Below are 13,522 nucleotides of genomic sequence, written 5' to 3' on the forward strand. Positions count from 1 at the left end.
TTCACATGTACTAAATCAATACTCACAATAACCTCATGAAGTAGGTTCTATTATTACACCATGTAAAGATATGGAAGGCAAGGCACAGACACATTTAGAAACGCAATCATCACTGAAGAGCCTGGATTCTGCCAGGACTATTCACCGCTGTCCCAACCCCTTAGCCTTTATCCAGACACCAGATACGTCCAGGCTGTCTCTGCTAACTCATTCATAGATTTGAGACGGCATAGAGCCCTTTATTCATGGAGAGGGGGAGAGCACTAATTATTATTTAAAAAAATCTATAATGCTCTCGAAGCTGAAATGAGCACTAGCACTATCCAGGCACTATCCAAGGTAGCATTCCTGTTCCGTCATCGGCTGTGAATTTCTGCCCTGATTATGAAACAGGAAGAGAAGAAATCAACTGTTGTTCTTCCTGTAATACCAGCTCAGAGCTTTGAGGATTCAATTCATATTCTTTGCATGAAAGTCCACGTTTGACCTTTCATTGTTATGTGTAAGACATGGCTTTAAGAATGCCAATATTCTCTAACCTGTTCTATGATATTGGCCCCAAATAAAATCCTCCTTCAATGACAGAGCGTTTCCCCCTCCTCCATCAAATGCTGCTGCTGAGTAAGGAAACTCCTGTAGCTTCCATTGTCTTGTGCATTTCTGTAGCAAACTGAATAAAGGAAAACTTGCTTTAGAGAATTTTGTTCATTTAGCCAATATATTTATACTACACTTGATCTTAGCCAAAAGGCCAAGAAGCGATAGCCAATATATTTATGAAATAAGGAGAAATAACTTAGTCTTTGCCGATTGACTAGCTTGAATGTCAGCTTCTGTCTTCAAATAGTCCAAGCACTGAAGGTTTTAGTTAGCTCAGGATAAATTACAGGTGATAATAATAAGTAGCTTGCAGGACTGTCCAGAGGAAAAAATGAGATAATCTTCGTGGAAGTTCTTAACGCCCTGTTCCACGATTATACATTTTGGGGCTCAGAACGTATCACTCCAACACGTAACCAGAATGCACCATCTCAAATAGGCATCTTTGGCATAAGGATGATGAACTTCTTATTTTGAGAATTCAGACACAGGAGAAGCTCTGCACAGTAACCACTCTCTAAGAGGAGCTTGTATGCATAGGGAAATTTCTCTTTGCAAAAGCATCTCTTTTTCTGAACCAGGCAGAGAAGGATGACTCTAAATCACTGCACACTCAGTTAACGGAGAAGGCAGGACTCAAATAGGCACACCAAACAGTCCCTGGTTTTCTGGTGCTTTTCCTGGGTTTTAACAAGACCTTTCCCTGCACTTCCGAGAAGTGTGGTATTTAAGCCTGAAGTCTAGCAAAACTTCTTTTTTTTTTTTTTTGACAGGCAGAGTGGACAGTGAGAGAGAGACAGAGAGAAAGGTCTTCCTTTGCCGTTGGTTCACCCTCCAATGGCCGCGGCGGCCGGCGCACCACGCCTATCCACAGGCAGGAGCCAGGTGCTTCTCCTGGTCTCCCATGGGGTGCAGGGCTCAAGCACTTGGGCCATCCTCCACTGCACTCCCTGGCCACAGCAGAGAGCTGGCCTGGAAGAGGGGCAACCGGGACAGAATCCGGCGCCCCGACCGGGACTAGCACCCGGTGTGCCGGCACCGCAAGGCGGAGGATTAGCCTACTGAACCACGGCGCCGGCTAGCACAACTTCTTGATAGTGACTCTAAAATTCCACTCATTTCTCTGAATTGTCTCCCTTTTATACAGGAGGTATACTTGTTGCCAAACTTCTGTTTCTCTCTTGTTACTCTGTCTTTAGGGCAGGACATCTCAGCTAAGAATTCATAAAGTAGAACATTATTTTTCCTCCCATATTTAGATACATAATGACTGGATGTTTTGGTAGGTCTGCATGCATGTGTATGTCACTCTGCGTCTGTCTTAGCACTCATATGATACTAAAAAATTGCATTTTAAAACATAGTACTCGGCGCTGACACTGGTGTAGCGGGTTAAGCTGTTGCCTGCAGCACCGGCATCCAATGTGAGCACTGGTTTGAGTCCCAGCTGCTCCATTTTCAATCCAGCTCCCTGATAGTGTGCCTGGGAAAGCAAGGGAGAATGGCACAAGTCCTTGGGCCCCCACACCCACGCGGGAAACACAGAAGCAGCTCCTGGCTTCAGTCTGCCCAGGCCCCAGCTGTTGTGGCCATTTTGGGGAGTAAGTGGATGGAGGACGTCTCTCTCTCTCTCCATCCCTCTTTAACTCTGCCTTTCAAAATAAAATAAATCTTTGAAAAAGCATACTATTCATCTATAAGTCAACAAGGCAAATATAATGGAAATTTGAGCAAGTAGAAGAGGCCATCTATTATACTCAGATCATCACCTGGGACAAAAGCTAGCAAACTAAACTTGGCGGAGATATTTAGGGTTTTAAAAGGCTTTTGTCTCACAGTAATTTCTGTTTTACTTTAGACTACTTAGTATTCCATGCAGTCAAGAAAGCATTTTGTGAGCTTAATTAACATTAACATTGTTAATACTGATTTCCTGATTAGGCAGTTGTGACTGACCTTTTGTAAGAACAGTCTTTGCATTCTATAGCATCTACATATTGCTCATTACTTAGAAGATGCACAGTAATTATTTGTTGAATAAGTGAAAGTAATGCATAAGCAAGGCAGACAATGATTCTCCTGCTACATACACAGACAGCATGGCCTAGCCTAGCATGTATGTCATATCACAGAGAATTAATCTGCTTGAGTTACGGTAGAGTAAGTAGGTGACTATGAGTGAACACATGGAACTCTTAGAAAAATGTTTGTGTTTTTACATGTATATGTCAAGGTCTAATGATATTACTGAAGAACAGTCCAAAAGTAGGAGCTGATGATACTAAAACTGGTTTTCTTAAAAAAAAAAAAAAAATTATCCCAAAGTAAATGAGTTGGTCCATCACAGGCTCACAAGTGGAAATACAGATTATTGACTTCCAATGCTCTCCCCTTCGACCATAATCATTTGCTTTCCTTTCAATTCATTGTGAACCAAGTATGAATTTCTCATATGTGGAATAAAGCATGATCAACTTTGGAGCTATCCATCAATGCCCAGGTCATGTGTGAGGTTGCTCATCTCATCGTTTTGAAAGGAGCTTTCTCCTCTATGATGAATTCGACATGTCCACATTAAAGGATGAACACAACCACATGAAAAACATGACAACATCTCCAGAGAATGGCACGCTCTGGGGGATGTCTCAACACTGTTTTTGAATTTGGAAAGAATGACAAATGACTGGCTTACTGGCAAGATGCCAGAGTGAGGATTACATTCCTGCTTATGAAGCAACAATTAAGTATTTAAAGTATTTGCTTATGTGACTGCTTATTTTTGAGAAGCTTCCTAATTGGCTGTATATGAACAGAGGTCATATCTGAGGAACACATATATTTCCATTAGAACTACGATTCACCAGAACCGGATGCCAGCAAGTTAATTCTCTTCAGAATAAATTAAAATACCGCTCGTCCACCAGAAAAAAACTCCAGGAATGAAATAAGGAAGGACCAGGTACAATTTAAGATTATCATAAGAGCAACTATTGCTTTATTGCTTAAGTAAGCTTGCTGCCTAATTGAAGGAAAAATGTGCTGGGTATAATTTCCATTTCTTGATATTATATATGTTTCACTGCACAAGTTTATAAAGACTGTTGGTTGGTTTGCTGAGATGCTTAACATTCAATGGAACAGTAAAATGCCCATAAACCAATGAACCTTGTTGGATGCAACATAGTATTAGCTTACCAAGAAGCAAGGACTGCCAATCTCCACCAGAGAATAGTCACTAGTGCTCACCAATGAAATCAAGTAATATCCTTGGGGGAGAAATGTAATTTCAGCAAATGCCATTAAAACTATATGAATGAGAGACACCACCATGGCAGCCAGCGCTGACACTGGCCACTGCAGCTTCTACCTTGCCTGCTCCCAGCTAGAAGATCATCTTGCTTGGGGATGAAAAGTAAGATGGCACCATGAACTTGGACAGCAATACTGACCAGCAGGGATAGAGCAGACCCTCTACACCCTGTGACTCCTTTTTTTTAAGGTTTATTTATTTTGCTTGAAAGTCAGAGTTACACAGAGAGGAGAGGCAGAGAGAGAGAGAGAGAGAGAGAGAGAGAGAGAGAGAGAGAGGTCTTCCATCCTATGGTTCACTCCCCAGTTGGCCACAATGGCCGGAGCTGCGCCAATCTGAAGCCAGGAGCCAGGAGCTTCTTCCAGGTCTGCCATGTGGGTGGAGGGGCCCAAGGACTTGGGGCATCTTCTGCTTTCCCAGGCCACAGCAGAGAGCTGGACTGGAAATGGAGCAACCGGGTCTCGAACCAGCACCCATATGGGATGCCGGCGCTTCAGGCCAGGGCATTAACCCATTGCGCCACAGCGCTGGCCCCACCCTGTGACTCTTAACATCTCTCTCTCTGCCTCTCTGTGTGCATCAGCCTGTCAAATAAATAAAACAGATGGATTGAAATAAAATGGAAATAGAGTCTGCTAGATGTATAAACAAGTGTGGTTGTAGTAGTTCTGCCTTCACAAAACCAAAAGGAAAACAAAGTACGGCATGAGAATAACCTAACCCATGCCACACCATGCCTAGAGCTGAGGTGAAAACACACAAAAAGACAAATACAAAAGTTACCTTGTGTGGAAACGTTCTGAGGCCCTATGTTTCCCCTCTGCCATTTCCCATGAGGCAGAGAGCCACTGTCAACAAACTTGAAGTAAAGCAGAACCTACTGACAATGTTTACAATCTTATCTCCAGTGAAAATTCCAGGATAAACTTTCTATATCGGAAGGAATGATTCTAGACTGCATCTTGTGCAGGCGTATAAAATATGATAAGAAAATGGATTTTCTTACTCCAGACTGACAGTATTGTTTCATTCATAATGGTAGTAATTACTGCCCCATCAATTCAATCTACAGATAGGTAAAAACTGTAATGAATATAGACATATTACATTCATCTAAATTGAATACATTTAAGTGAATATATCCATTGTGCATTAGACAGGAAGTACTTCCATTTAGCCATTCCTCCTGCTGTAACTGCTTACTGGGAAAATACAATTAATGGTGTCTGACATTTCATTTTCTAATACAAGAGGAATCAATGAAAAATGTCAGGTATCTAAAGTTTTCTTGAAAGTTACTAGTGATGCTGGCTCACAAACTTTTTTAAAATCAAAACTATGACAGCTATCTGGAAGAGAAATGATCCCTAAGAAATGCTGTCAGAGACATTACTTAACCTTTCCTTGGGATTTAATTGCAAATATCTTTCCTTCAGGTGAGATTCTGCGGTTGTCACCTAAGTTTCTAGTCCTCAGCCTTCTTAAGTTGCTCTAATACTAATCTGCAGGAGCTGTGGTTCTATGCTACCCATGTTAAGCAAGGTATGAAAAATCCCAGCATGACGTGTTAAAGCAGCATAAATCTACTGGTTTTGCTTTTAAGGACAAGTGAGAGAGATAATTGTCTAAATTCCAAGGGCATTCTATGTTCTCCTGAATGTCTGCTATCATGTCTGATAATAAGTCTGTTATATTTGGTTTACTTGTTCTATACCCAGAGATGTTTAAAAAATGATTGTGCTCACAAAGACACTCCATTATTTTAAACTGGCTGTAACAGGCTTCTATCTATTGAAATTCTAATAGGTAATTTACTTTCAAACTTCAAGAAAACTAGCTATTGTGAAAGAAGGATGCTTTATGGGAACTCTCTGTTTCAAACCTTGAAATATTAATTTCAAGCTGAGAAAACGTGTCAAGGAAAAGAAAGCCTATTAAAAATGCTAGTTTACTTTGAGAGAAAGAAATTCACAAGGGCCCCCGGAAATGCCACAAACAAGACTGCATTCATTTCAAGATCATAAAACAATGTACAAAAGCCTGGCTCCATTTTCATACAATCTGTCAGAAGTAGATAGCATTTATTCTTTGTCTGAAAAATATTCTTCTCATGGAACCCTGTAACTCTCAGATTAGAGATAACAGAAACTCTCAAAGACAAAATCTGTGTATTAGTTTATGTATCCACACTTAAAGGATACACTAACAATGCTTGTCAGTTGGAATAAGAGTAGCTAGAAACAGGCCAGAGTTAAAGTGTGTCAGGGTGGCAGGTGCAAGTGGAACTGCCCACCAAGACTGTGGTGAAGAGTGAATTTGGTAAGCCTGCCACAACTGCTTGAGCAGGTAGTGGAGCACTCTTATTGTTTACTTTTGAATCATCTCAATGAGCTATACTGAGCTGTGTTGTGTCTGTTGTATGTATGTATGTATGTTTGTGTGTGTGTGTGTGTGTGTGTGTATCTGCAGTGCCAATATAAAAAGAGAGCTAACTGCAAAACAAGACAATTTGTGGGTCCGTTATGAAAGAAGTGAAACAAACAAGCAAAAGGAAAAAATAGGTCATTGCATAGACATGAAATTGGAAACGACCTCAGAAGTCCATGTCCAGACTAGGGAATTCCATCTGGAAGAAGTTCTTTGGCTTGCTCAGGTTTTTGCAGGGTGCTAAGAGGCAGATCTCGGATGAGAATTCAAGTCCTTGACTCCAGCCTTTGAAATTAATGGCAGAGCAATGAATTCTGTGGGGTCTGTTTCCTCATTTGGAAAACGAGTTTTGTCTAAGGGACCACATTTTTGTATCTCTGGAATTCAAGACATATCAATGAATACTCGGAATATTTAAGATGTATGTGTAGAGACAGATACATAGATATATTCTCTTTCTTTTCTCAAACCTCATAATCAAATCAAAATCTATTGAACATGTTCAGAAACCACTGGAATATCAGAAATGGAAGCTTTCTATTTTAAAGCAGCTCCTTTGATGGAGACCTCCTCTTCCCTGTATGTGCCTGAGCTTCGAAACTGCACTTAGTGCTTTACCAGTGCAGATACGGCCAGCCACAGATAGTTACAGTGAACTGAGCACTGAGCACTGAACTTAGGCCATGCTAAAAAGTGGCTTTAGAGAGGAGGAAGCCACCTCCTTCTCTCATACAGGAGGGCCATGTGAGATCAAAGAAAAGATAATGCAAAAGATACAAGAATTCATACCTAAGATTTTAAAATTGTTTGACATTTTAAGGTTTCCTTAAAAAACTCAGTGTGAGGCGCCAGCCGCAGCTTGCTGGCCGCAGCGGCCATTGGGGGTGAACCAATGGAAAAAGGAAGACCTATGTCTCTGTCTCTCTCTCTCACTGTCCACTCCGCCTGTCCAAAAAAAAAAAAGAAAAAAACGAATGCAGGGTAGGAATTAATTTGCATTTCATAAGTTTGGATTGATCACTGAGCTACTGTGTGTATCCAGAGAAGAGAAACACTCATGCTGATTTCACGAGGCCTGCATAACTAAGCAGAAAAATCCTCATTAAGATAAAATTTTATAATAGGTATAAATTAATAGTCAGATTGATTCTTAGATATTAAAAATGAATGATCCTTGACGGGCTTTAAAACTCCAGGCCTTAAAAGAATGACATAAAGTATTCCTGAGAAGGAAGGAACCTGCATGTGTTAATAGGGATAATACAGATTTCACTGTGTGTCCCAATCAACAAGAAGCCACACAAACTGTAGAGAAGAATTGATTCCTATTCTCATTCTGCCTTCCACTCAGACAGACATGATGTCTGACCAGTAGCTAAGGAAGTGATTATGGTCCACTCTCTATTTTCCCTCGTAGACTCTGTGTGATTATCTTTCCAGGACATCGGTCAGACTTTCAGTTTCTTGTTTCATGGCCTTTATATAAAGTCTGAGTTCAACTTTGAATTGGCCAAACAGCATTTAGTGATTTTTTAAAAATTGATTCCTATAGAATTTTTCATTTCCGTCCGTTAGGCAATGGTAGATCCTGACTCTGGCTCCCCTTGGCTTAAATGCCCTGCTACAAGTCTGGGCTGGAATCTGAATCCTCACTACCGGCTGCGTCTATCAGCAAACCTCTGTTCTCACAGGGGACACATGTAACCCTCTGGTAGAAAACACCTCTACTACTGGAATACAAAAATCCTTCACTGATCCTGTAGGTGTCTAAATGCATACCGCTGGGCTTTCCTTAGAAGTAGTAAAAGCTTGGAAGCAATGTCCTCTTCATTTATTAACTCCGAATATCACAATGGTCTCATCTTGGATGGTCACAGAGTGATGAATGCCGAGGGGCAGGAAAGAGGCAAGTAAAACCTGAAGCAGGTGAATGAATAATGAATGGAAACACAAAGAGATGAGACGTCTGGGAGAACAGAAGAGCTCCTATTTCTCTAGTGGAGGAGAAGAAGCAAAGCTTAACGAGCAAGAAAGAATGGAGCTTGGGCTGTTGGCAAGTAAAATTAAAAGTACTGTTTTGCAAGGAAGACACCATAAATATTTTTGCTCAGTTCCAGGTTAATTTTTTTTTTTTTTTTTTTTAGCCAAAAGCAATTTGTGAGCAAATGGGAGAAAGATCTCCTTCAGGATCGTTCATGATGTGAAAATTATTTGTGGAAAGAAGGATGTAAAGGAAGATCAACAGAATTTACATCTATGCTAATCAATGTTTTATTGAATCAGTCTTGACACTGATATTCCCTTGGTCTCAATCATCAGTGTTTCTCAATGAGAAATCATCTGTCTATCACCAGAGATTTTTCTAAAGTCTAAGTGCATTTGTAGCACTTTTAAGAGGAGATTTATGGTCTCAGCTGGAAATGCTGTAAACCAGGACAGGAATTCAAAACTGGGAAGTAAATTTATCAGCTATTTATTAGGCTGTATTAGGTTCTACAGGACCCATGTAAAACTAATAAGCTATTGCCCGGTACTAAGAGCACAGAGAAGTATAGTTAGCCAAAGTTAGATAAAACTTGAGAAAATACAGAAGCACTTCCTATGTGATTAAGGTAAGAACATTTTGGAAGCTCAGAGATTGGGACAAGAGTCTTTAAATCCTGGATTAGCTACTTCCAAGCTCAATGACCAATGCATTACTTATCTTCTATAAAAGAAAGATAACTTCACTCTCACAAGAAGGCTGTAATGATTATGTAAGTCCAAATTTGAAAAGCAATGGCACAGCCCAAGCACCAACAGCTGTCACACAAATGAAGACACGTATATATGTGTATATATGTGTGTGTGTATATATATAATTTATACATACATAAGTGCCAAGGAAGCATCCAAAATGGAAAGGTGTCAGCAGGCATGCCTTTCAGCAAAATCTGCTGAAATTAGTTATTAAAAACGGAAGACTGGCTGGCGCCATGGCTCAATAGGCTAATCCTCCGCCTGCGGTGCCAGCACACTGGTTTCTAGTCCTGGTCACTCCTCTTCCTGTCCAGCTCTCTGCTGTGGCCCGGGAGTGCAGTGAAGGATGGCCCAAGTCCTTGGGCCCTGCACCCGCACGGAGACCAGGAGAAGCACCTGGCTCCTGGCTTCGATCAGCGTGGTGTGCTGGCCGCAGCATGCCATTGTGGGGTGAACCAATGGAAAAAGGAAGACCTTTCTCTCTGTCTCTCTCTCTCACTTCACTGTCCACTCTGCCTGTCAAAAAAAAAAAAAAAAAAAAAAAAAAGGAAGACACAGAATGTCCCTGTAGATGGGAGTAGAGTTCTGGACTCAGTCTGAGTTGCCATCACAGCTCTACTCTTGATGCATGTGAGGCTCTCAACAATTGGATCTCCATCTGAGAACAGGGATGTATGATAAGAGTAAATCCTGGCCAATGTGCTGATTATGGAAACATGTCAAACACAATACTTAGCATGCATGGTACAAATCTCAGGCTACTATTGCATTAACTAAGTTTTATTTAGGATTGTTTTTACAGAGTTTAACAGCAAGTGTGAAAACATGGCATTAGATGTGAGTGTGACCATTAAAAAAAAAAAAAAAAAAAGCACTGGCCAGTTAGCACAGAAGAGCTGCATACGGGAAAGGGGACTTGAGAACTGACTAAAGAATGCTGGCTCCAGGAGGGGAGGGGAAGCCTCGCACCCATAAATGTCACCCAGACCATGCAAATAAATAAAAAACGGGCCCGCAAAGTCCAATAAAAAAGGATTTCTATTTCTTATCACCCGACTGAGTGATGTACTATGTGGATGACAAGTTTTTCCTCCTGTGGGACCAGTATTTGTACTGCAAACTAAAGGCAGATGGGAAATCCAATGCAAAAACAAGCACAGGCCCCAGTCAGACACTTAATCATGGCCATGGGAGGACACGAGTGCCCTTTCTTGCTGGCTCTTTTATTTCCAGACTCCCCCTGGTGCTATATCCCATGTAAGTTACTTGTTAGAAATAGCATTCTTTGCATTCAACATACATTTTCCTTGCTGTCAACAGGCTCTGCTTTCCACCACACATAGAGAAATGGCTTTCTGACCTGGCCTCTTGTTACTGTCTTTTGGATTACAGCCACTGGCCCAGCTGCAGACATACTGATTTTTTTTTTTTTTTTTTTTTTTTTTTTTTTTTTGACAGGCAGAGTGGACAGTGAGAGAGAGAGACAGAGAGAAAGGTCTTCCTTTGCCGTTGGTTCACCCTCCAATGGCCGCCGCGGCCGGCGCGCTGCGGCCGGCGCACCGCGCTGATCCGATGGCAGGAGCCAGGAGCCAGGTGCTTTTTCCTGGTCTCCCATGGGGTGCAGGGCCCAAGCACCTGGGCCATCCTCCACTGCACTCCCTGGCCACAGCAGAGGGCTGGCCTGGAAGAGGGGCAACCGGGACAGAATCCGGCGCCCCGACCGGGACTAGAACCCGGTGTGCCGGCGCCGCTAGGCGGAGGATTAGCCTAGTGAGCCGCGGCGCCGGCCCACATACTGATTTTTTTAAAGTACTTTTTGTTATTGACACAAAAGTTCAGATATTTTGTTGTTTCCAGTACTCTATAAAAATGCAGTTATTTGAAATTCTACCAATTTATGATGAAATACAGAAACCTACTCCAGTGATTAAAATAAATAGTGCTTACTCTTCAATGGCATTTTTGATTTTTATTACATATATAGTAAAAATTTTCCTAAGGCATCACAATAAATAATTTTAAAGTCACTCTACTTTATATTTAGTGTAAAACAGTTACTACCCATAGAGATTCTTACTAACTGTGGCATGATGTATCCAGTTCTCTAATGCTTTAATTAAAAGAAAACATGTAATATTAAAATTCTATTAACATTATTTTGCTAAGAAAGACTAATAAAGGGTTAAAAGCTCTTACATGAGCAAAACATATAAGGTGATTAGACTGTATGCATTTAATGATAATTAGAAAAAAATGGCAAGAGCTCATTTTTAATATCTCTAACTAAAAAAGATGATTATTTTGATTATCTACTAAAAACTTTAAAAATGGCATATGTTTGTATATGTGATGGGAAAGTAGCATTCCCATAAAATATTCCAATTTTAACCTATGTGCCCTAAATTAGTAGATGGTCAAATCAGTTTCAAAATTAAACATGTATTTGTGAAGGTTTAATTATCTGCTGTATTTGTCAATTTTGTTGTTCATTTAGTTAATATTTAATGAAAACATGGACATTCTAAGATCAGTAGTTCATTCATCAACCTAATGACCTGATCTGTATGCAGAAACTCGTCAACAAGATATCATACTTTTAAAAACTTTTAGTAATGTCTAAGCATCCAATTTGTTAATCAATTGAAAAACTCTTCACACAGACATGGGGTCACGTTTCTTCAATATTCAAAATGAAAAAGTATGAGAATATCAACTTATAAAATTAAATACAACTATACCAATTTGTGCATAAGCTATTATAACGAAAGGAGGGTTAAAAATCAAGAAATTAAGTGAATTATAAATGAATTCCAATGTGTAACCAAGTACAAATATTAAGACATAATATTTATTTTTTCATAATTAAAATCTCAAAAGACTGTCATTTTTACTTTAATGTACCTGTTATATAAAGGAGAAAACAAGTGAAAATCTGATAACACAGCAAATGTTATGGTAATCAGCTAGCCAATGGGAGAAACAAGCAAAACAAAGCAGGAACTATTCTGCAGAATATGTTCTTTGGCAAAAGACAAATTTGCAAAAGCAAGCCATCAACAAATGGAGAACACATGATGTAACTATTACTTCCATATAATTTCTACCTTCGGTTTATCTTTTTCCTGTCTGAATTTTGCAGGACCCTTATTATCTCTAGAGGAACTTTTAAATCTGCTACAATTAGGCACTGAGGATGTTTGTTTTTTTCCAGCCTCTTGGAACCAAGAAATATGAACCTAAGTCCTTATAAACAACTTACACACTTTACTTGAAAAAGCTAATAATTACATTATACTTTTGTACTATAAATTAGTGTGCATTTCATAAGCTTTTACATAAGTGGAATAATAAAATGTATTTTCTTTTCGTCTGACATTATTCAGTACATTTTTGATGTTTAATCCAGGTTTGCATGTCCAATCTTTAATCATTTTCATTCTTGCATGGAATTCTATTGTATGCGTACAGCACAGTGTGCATCTATACCCTTGTTGATGAGTATCTGAGTCATGTCCAGCGACACTCTGAACTGAAAAGGGTAGAAAGAAGAATAATAAAGGGGTGCTAGGGACCTTTGAGTGCAAAAGGTTTGGGAAACTCCTGATTTTAGTGATGATTTCATGTGTATCCATGCTCAAATGTCATACCTTATTAAATTGCACACTTTAAATATATGCCACTTGTTGCATGTCCATTAAACATCAATGAACTATCAAAATGTTAATAACCTCATTTCCATCTTCTTAATAAAAATCCTTACTCTCCCATTTTTCTGGTAACTATCTAGGTAGATGTTATCCAAAAACACAACATCAATATTTTCTCCCGACATAATTACTTCTTTATGTCATTCTAAAAATGAAAATTTGCAAAATTTTGATAAATTTCAAAGATAATCTTCTTGCCAGCTAAGATTTCATTCACACATTCACTTTTGTGTTAGTAAGGTACGATTTGATATGCATAATATGGTGAGCAGATGACCTTCCAAAACATCCATCTCCCCGCCTCCTGGCTACAGCTCCTTGATATTCTGCTCTCCGAATATCCTCAGGCAACTGCTCGCTCATCTCTCATACTTTGTTTATATTTTACCTTTATTTCATGGAGGTAGTGGAGATTTTTTTTAAAATATTTTGTTTATTTATTTGAGAGGTAGAGTTATAGACAGCGAGGGGTAGAAACAGAGAGAAAGGTCTTTCATCTGCTGGTTCACTCCCTAAATGGCTGAAATGGCTGCATTGGCTGGAATGGAGCCCATCCGAAGCCAGCAGCTTCTTCTAGGCCTCCCATGTGGGTGCAGGGGCTCAAGCACTTGGGTCATCCTCTGCTTTCCCAGGCCATCAGTACAGAGGAGCATCCAGGACATGAACAGGTGCCCATATGAGATGCCAGTGCCTAAAGCAGAGGCTTAGCCTGCTATGCCACAGAGCCGGCCCCAGTGGA

General features: G+C 40.0%; 1 protein-coding gene and 1 pseudogene across 2 annotated transcripts in view; both read right to left on the bottom strand.

Moving 5' to 3' along the window:
- The window catches only part of ZNF804B (zinc finger protein 804B), a 530,395-nt gene that overhangs the window by 103,080 nt on the left and 413,793 nt on the right, over nucleotides 1–13,522 (bottom strand). The gene's annotated exons all lie outside the window — the stretch shown is intronic.
- On the bottom strand, nucleotides 613–763 carry LOC127492703 (U2 spliceosomal RNA; annotated as a pseudogene).

Source organism: Oryctolagus cuniculus, chromosome 16, assembly GCF_051225735.1.
Source record: "Oryctolagus cuniculus isolate XC-2025 breed Fujian yellow rabbit chromosome 16, ASM5122573v1, whole genome shotgun sequence".
Classification (NCBI taxonomy): domain Eukaryota; kingdom Metazoa; phylum Chordata; class Mammalia; order Lagomorpha; family Leporidae; genus Oryctolagus; species Oryctolagus cuniculus.